The sequence below is a fragment of the Myotis brandtii genome, unplaced genomic scaffold (assembly GCF_000412655.1).
Source record: "Myotis brandtii unplaced genomic scaffold, ASM41265v1 scaffold1579, whole genome shotgun sequence".
Taxonomy (NCBI): Eukaryota; Metazoa; Chordata; class Mammalia; order Chiroptera; family Vespertilionidae; genus Myotis; species Myotis brandtii.
In genome coordinates this window covers 237652-245730 of record NW_005355750.1, presented here as the reverse complement: position 1 = coordinate 245730, position 8079 = coordinate 237652, and positions in this window count along the sequence as shown.

The window sequence follows — 8079 nt, the reverse complement described above, 5'->3', positions numbered from 1 at the left end:
GAGCTAACAGAAGCCCTACCCTGGCTTACTTCTTTCCATATTTCTAGGGAATCTACTGAAGCCCTTCCCTAAGATTTTCACCTACAGAAGAAATATAAAAACCCTCAAGACAAAGACCTGGTGTGGGCTCGCTCTAGAGCATGCCCATGCTCTTCTTTTGGCATGAACTTTATACTTCCTCCTAAACTCTAAGGATCCCTATGAGACTTGCAACTAGGGGAGCAGCAGGCAGCAGCAGCTTGTCCTGAGAACACCCCTTGATTCTGTCTCCAAGGCCCCCTTTTTCTCTGACTTCCCAGTGAGCTAACAGAAGCCCCGCCCTGGCTCACTTCTTTTCTATATTTCTAGGGAACAAAGCAGAGCACTGGGCTCTTCCCGTTGCTTCTTCTACCCTAAGTCCTTCCTTTGTTTCACGGTCCCCAGCTTTAATAAATGTACTCTCAAAGTCACCTGGACTCATACTGTGAAATCTTTCCTTGACACAAAGTCAAGAATCCACACACTGAAGGCTGGCCTGAAGCAGATCCGCTCCGCACTGGTCCCTGTCCGGTAATATCATCATTGATCAATCATAAAGATAAAGGGGTAATTAATTTTCAAAATTTGAATTTGATTTATTAATTGACATTTTTGTAGTTTGGATCAAACATGACTAATATTTATATTATGTTCTCAAAATGTTTCTTCTTCAATTGGGTAATTTGTTTTATATGTAATGACAACCTTTCCTTGTCAAAATGGTGAACCTGGTCCCTGTCCGGTAATATCATCATTGATCAATCATAAAGATAAAGGGGTAATTAATTTTAGAAATTTGAATTTGATGTATTAATTTACATTTTTGTAGTTTGGATCAAACATGACAAATATTTATATTATGTTCTGAAAATATTTCTTCTTCAATGGGATAATTTGTTTTATATGTAACGATGACAACCTCTTCTTGCTAAAATGGTGAACAAACAGAGGCTGCTAATTGCCAAAACCAGCTCTGGAGCTATAATAGAGATAAAAGGGAAATCAGCATCCTAAGGATGAACCATATCAGAGTGAGACCATTTCCTGAATAAACTGAAACCTAGATTGAACTGGTGAGTAGAGAGCAACCTGGGAAGAGAGCTGAAACCTGAGGAGAAAATGAATGTGTAGACTAGAGGAAAGTTCTGATCTTGCATTTTCCCCAACTAATTTTATCACTTGTTTTATAGCCACTATGCTGGGCAACCAAACACGGGATGAGAGAACCTCTTCATGGAAGACAGAGAGCAAAGTGTACTCCTGGAGATGGTGTGCAACAAGTGTTGGGAGCTGGCAAAGACTATGGAGGCATATTAACATCTTCTCATTGCGTCTGCATTGGTCACCTCAGAGAAGGATGAGTTCAGACCAGGAATTGAGGTCATTGTGTGCAGTGGGGAGCGGTGATGGGGCAGAGTGTTCCCTGTGGCAGTGGCGAGGGGATGCCTGGGGAAAGTGACCTGGAGCATGAGCAACTTCTGCTGTCAGGTATTCTTTTGAGTCGAGGAGGATCGATTATCTATGTTCTTTAAAACATGTCAGATGGGTTTGTGTAGCAGCATAGAAATAAGGATTTATTCAGACCATAGTGATATCCAGAACAACTCCACAGCCTCAAGTTCTGTTTAGTTCAGAAGACAACATAACCATGATCCTAGAAAAAAACCTGTTCCCTCCCCATTGACACGTGACTGGGGAGAGATAGTCCATGATCTGTGATACACATTCTTGACATGAGTAAGCACACGAAGACAAGGTTTTCTCAGAACTTCTAGGGAAGGATCTGAAATATTTTCTCAGGAAAACCTGTCCTTTTTTGCCCTCAAGTTAGATATCATCTTGTTTAATAAGACTGGCTCTAGAAATCGTTCTTTCATTTTGTGAATGGATATGATTCCGATGCACATTCTAAAAAGTTTATAGTAATCTACCCTCTTACAGGTCTGGCCTGCAGGTTTAGTAATTTTGGCTCAGTGGAGCTGTGGTAGAAGTGTGGCTCCCTTGTTCCTGTGTATAGCACATAATGGAATGAGGCATGGCCAATCCCCATTCAGACCTTCATCACTCCTATTGTGCCTGAAGCTGTGACTTCATCACTCTGATCACCTAGGTGATGAAAGAGCTGGGGCAGAGAATTCCCCATCTTAACTTAGATCTCGATGGCAAAGGTTGTACCAGGGGCCAGTTCATTCTCAAATGGTGTTCCTTGGCTCTCTGTCCTCTTTGCTATGCTCTTTGTATTTTTTCTTTTTGTCATGTTCTCTCCCCTTTTACTTGAGATAGACCAACATATAAAGAACTGTAAGTGCCATGGTGGGCCCTAGGGCACAGGGGACTTATCATGAGAGAATGGATATGTGGAGGGAGGGGATAGTATACATTATAATGTAAAGAACATGATTTTTTCTGATCTCTAAGGTCTTAATCCAGGGCTAGGGGGTCTTAGTAATCATAATCTTATATGTGATAAAAATACCTGGGGGACACAGGTTAGATGTGGGTTAGGAAGCCCATTTCTGGTATACCTGTGGAGCATTGGGAAGTATCTGGGGCCCTGCCTGAGCTAACATAATGCTCAGGTATAAGGATAAAGGGAACCCTGTAAATCTTGGAGTATATGAAGGAATTTACAGATGACTATCTCTGACCCAGTGTGCTTTGTCTTAGTCTTGATCAGATGTAGGTGCTTTCTGCGTAATGCCTTGCATAAGAATAAAGAAAACGAGACACAGGTGGACAATCTGGGAAGGCAAGGTGAGTATTCTTTGCTCTGCACCTCTGGTTCATATGGCCATAAGCTGGCAGCTCTAGTTACTCCCATGGTCCATGTGCAAGATAGCTCAGGACCCCGTATCAAATTTGGTCTCAGTGAGACAGCCTCTTCATGTTCTGTTTAGCCTAAGATCTCTGAGTCTTTTAAGGCGAACATTTTTCAAGCATAAGTTTGTGGAGTCCTCATTAACTCCATAATAAATACAGGTTTATTATCTAGGGCAGTGGTCGGCAAACTCATTAGTCAACAGAGCCAAATATCAACAGTACAACGATTGAAATTTCTTTTGAGCGCCAAATTTTTTTAAACTTAAACTAAATAGGTAGGTACATTGTTATTAACTGAATTAGGGTACCCTTAAGGCTTAGGAAGAGCCACACTCAAGGGGCCAAAGAGCCGCATGTGGCTCGCGAGCCACAGTTTGCCGACCACGGATCTAGGGCCTCCTCTAGGTGGAAACATTTATCTTTTTTTTATCTGTACTTGTGATGTTTTTCTTTCAATCAAGGTTCCTTCTCAAGTGACTCAGTGACTACACTACCAGTTTTTCATGCTGTTAGACAGTGAAAAATTAGGTGACTCTTCTCCATTTTTCTGGGGAACATTTTAATCATGTGTTGACCATAATTCCTGCAGACTATGTAGGTGAGGTGACTGGCCTCTCTAGTTAAGGTCAGCTCTGCCCTCCTTTGAGTTATTCTGTAGTTCCTTTGTGACATCACGGGGAGGGGACACAGTGGATTCCTGAGTTCTCTGTGCCCACAACATCGTCACCTCTTTGTGAATATATGCTACAGATGGCCTGACCAGGTTTTCTTCACACAAAATAGAAATATCTGGTCTCTAAAATTTGTTATTGTTTTGCTTTGAGGTAGGTAAAATAAAGTATATGAGGTTTTACTGTAAACAACTAGAATATCTAGCTCAACACTACAACGATAGAAATAGGAATATGTAATTTAAAATGAGAATATTTTATTATTGTAGTTGGAAAAGTTAAGTGAATTGCTCCAAATTCCATGTGAAGTCACTGTAACTCTCAGTCATTTGTACAAATGTCTCCACTTCTCCAACTCATGTTACAGTTCACCCCTGCTATACTGCTTTTAAGACCATTTTTTGCCCTTAGAGCCCAAATTCACAACAAAAATACCCCAAATGATGACTTCAAAGGGGTCAAATGGGTGGTTTGTTTGGAACTTTTCCTATTCCAGCAATGATGGGGGTACCTTCCTCAGGGAGAGGTAAAGAGACACAGGTTTATCATCTAGGACTTCTTTTTTTTTTTAAAATATATTTTATTGATTTTTTACAGAGAGGAAGGGAGAGAGATAGAGAGTTAGAAACATCGATCAGCTGCCTCCTGCACATCTCCTACGAGGGATGTGCCCGCAACCCAGGTACATGCCCTTGACCGGAATCGAACCTGGGACCTTTCAGTCCGCAGGCCGACGCTCTATCCACTGAGCCAAACCGGTTTCGGCATCTAGGACTTCTTGAGAGTTCAGAATCTAAGGGGGCTTCGATCTCTCTCATACATCACTGCTCCCCTTTTCAAGGAATTTCTGTCATTTTTCTGTATCCTCCCAGAGGTTGGGTAAATCTTGAGGTCTGTGATTACCTGTTCCTCCCACCCCCATTCTCAGTCACTGATGCACACATATTGTGCTATATGACAATATTTCTCAAATTTGAATATTAAGTCAAGTGATTTTTGCACTCATTCTGAATGTGTACCAAAGGGTAGGGGGTCTGGCAAGATGCTAAAATATGAGCATTTTTGGTGACATTTCCTACCTTATGATGACCATTGTCCCTAACATACTAGATTAACTTTCCTTACCAATATATAGCTTCTGAGGTTAGATGGGGAGAGCATTATTCCAGATTTCCTTATAAACTCATAGGAGCTTAGAGATAGAAGTATTAGCACTGATGTAGCAAATGTCAGCTTAAATATATTTGATTACCAGATTAGAAGACTTTTGCTTTCTCTGCTGTGTAAGGTGAAAGTTGTGGGCACTTTGGTGAAGATTGACTTTTATAACTCATGTAACAACTCCTAGATACAACTATTATAAAAGTTGGGATTATCTGCATAGATATTTTGAGAATTAGGACATGGTTACAAAGAAAAGATTGGTCTGTCACTAACAAAGAATTTTTTGCAGTTTAAAATATTTCTTGCATATTCATCTTAAGAAATAGTAATCTCTTGTGACAAGTATTTCTCAGACTGTAGGTTGAGAGTCATACTGTCCTTTCCTGATGGGATTGTTCTGAGTGTTTAATGATGTATAGAAATTTTTAATATTTGTATCTCTTCCATTATTTCTGCTGTCTAAAATGAATGTTGTTATTCTGCTGAGTCACAGGCATAATCAAGCAATTTTCTTCTTGTTTCAGACTGTCCCCTGGAGTCACCAAGGAGAGAAGTTCTGGGAGGAAAGGAAGATGGGATGGGGAAAGATTCCTTACTATTTGTGAGGGTAGCAAGAGAGCCCAGGGATTCTGAGGTCTGTACCCCTGGGCCATCAGTTTGAGAGTGGATGAAGCTGTAAACAATCACCTGTGACATCATATGTCAGACAGGAGAGGGCTTTTGAGACCCCTGTTATCAATGGTTATACTGGAAAAAAACAAAAGAAATAATAAATATTTTGAATCTCTCAGAAAAGTTATGGTAGCAGAAATTTTTTGTTTAACTTATAGCTTCTTATACACAATTGCGTTTACTTATTTATTTTTCAATTACAATTGACATTTAATATGATCTCATATTATTTATAGGTATATAGTATAGTGGCTAGACATCTATATAATTTAAGTAGTGATGTCCCAGATAAGTCTAGCGCCCACCTGGCACCATACATAGTTAGTAAAATATTATTATAAACTCAGTTGCTTTTAGTAAATCCAAATCTCAAATTTGTTACTTATCGGTGAAATCCTAGGGGAATGACTTATGCTGTTTCACTCTCCTAAAGCAACAGGTGTAGTCCCTTTTACAAGGGAAGAAAAGTTCATGATCCCTATCTGTCTAAAAAAATAATCCAGTATAACAGCCGAGCCTTTCTTGTCTCCACCCAAGAAGATCACACAGCAAAACCATCCTAATATTCTAAAAGGTTCTGTCCAGATTCCATGTGGCACTTTTTTCTTATACAAGTATCATGATCCTCTTCCATCTTAGAGTGAAATGTAGTTTTGTGAAGATAGATGCAAAGTGGAGGAATGACTGTGAATTTTCTACTCAAAGCTCATGGCCCCTCTTCAATATTTCTTCTTTACTATCAAGTGAAACTATTTTTTTTAAATCTCACCTCTCCCACATCAAGTTTTCTTTTCATGTAAGTTCGTACACATAATTCTCTCTTATCTTTACCTACCACATATACCTATTTACCTGCTCTTTCTCTCTGTTCTCCTTTTTCAACAAAGTGGGATATCTTTGTCATATTGAGTCATAATGCATCCAAGTGGAAACCTCTAGTTGGAGAGATATATAAGGGATGGTTGGAGGAAGGAAGAAGGAAGGAGGAGGAGGAGCTAGAGAAGGAGTAGGGGTAAAGGAAAAGGGAGGGGATGTGAATGGAGGGAAGAGGAAGGGAGAGATATTTAGATTGGAGACATAGAATAGGTTGTTTTGAGAAGAAAGAAACTCCTGTCAGTAGAAATGTTAAAGAAAAGTCTCTGATACTACCTATCAGAGGGATTTCTGTGTTGAATGGGAAAGTGAGCTAGTATAGAAAAGTTTCTTCATTGTCTAATATAATTTGTGATAAAGAACAGTTGACAAAATGGACTTAAAACTTAAATGTATGATTCGAAACAATAAATTCCTAGAAGAAAACATAGGCATTAAAATCTTGGACATTTATTTTTCTTAGCAATGTTTTTTTTCTGACATATCTTTCCAGCGAGAGAAACAAAAGAAAAATAAACCAATGGGACTGCATCAAACTACAAAGTTTTTTTTTGCACAGCAAAGGAAACCATTAGCAAAATGAAAAGACAAACTTGGTGTGATGAACACACAATACAGATGATGTATTATAGAATTCTACAACTGAAACCCATATAATTTTATTAACCAATGTCACCCTAATAAATTCAATACAAATTAAAGAAACAAAAAGACAACCTACTGAATGGAAGAAGTTATTGGCCAGTGATACAAGGGGTTAATAGCTAAAAATATAGGGAACTCATACAACTTAACACACAAAAGACAATTTTAAAAATGGTCAGAGGACCTGAATAGACATTTCTCCAAAGAGGACATATAGATGGCCAATAGACATATGAAAAGACGCTCAACATCACTAATCATCAGGGAAGTGCAAATTAAAACCACAACGAGATATCACCTCACCAGAATGGCTAGCCTCAATGAAACCACAAACAAGTACTGATGAGCATGTGGAGAAAAGGGAACCCTCATGCACTGTTGGTATGAATGCAGATGGTGTAGCCACTGTGGAAAACAGTCTGGAGTTGCCTCAAGCAAATTAACAATAGAACTGCCTTATGACCCTGTGATTTCACTTCTGGGAATTTATCCAAAGAAACCCAAAACACTAATTTGAAAGAATATATGCACCTCTGTGTTCATTGCAGTGTTATTTACAATAGCCAAGTGTGGACGAAAGGGGCCACATGGTAACCTGAAAAGCTCAGGGAAGGCCTGCATAGCGGTCTTGCAAACTCAGAGACCTAAAAGGGTGGTCTGAAATTAAACTTTAACTAAAAGCAGTTATGGTGGGTAGTTACATCCTAGGTTGGTATCTTCACTGACAAGGTCAACCTTTATCTTAACTGAGCCTATCTGTCTTTTTGCATCTATAATAACATATCCTTGAAATGTCTGGATAACTTGTAACTTCCCTTTTTCTGGACCCCTTGGGGCACAACCTAATGTGCCTGGGGGCCAGGAGAAATACCACAAATTCCTTCATTGTTATCATGTTAATTGTTGACTGTTGGTTATCCTACACCCATCTAAGTATGTGTCTATCATTTTACTTTTTGTCCAATCCCAGAGGTTCTCCCTCCACACCTCCCCTCCCCCTTCCCCACCCCCCGCTTTGCTTCCTCCCACCTCTCTATAATCAATGGATTTCACGTAACCCACCCACCTGTGTCTCCTCCTTTGATTGCAATGTATAAAAATAGATAAAACCCCGCCATTCTCCAGAGCACTATCCCAATCCATTGAGATACTGCTTCCCAGCAATTGTCGACAGTTTGGCTCAAATAAACTCACAAAAATTCTTTACAGGTTTGAA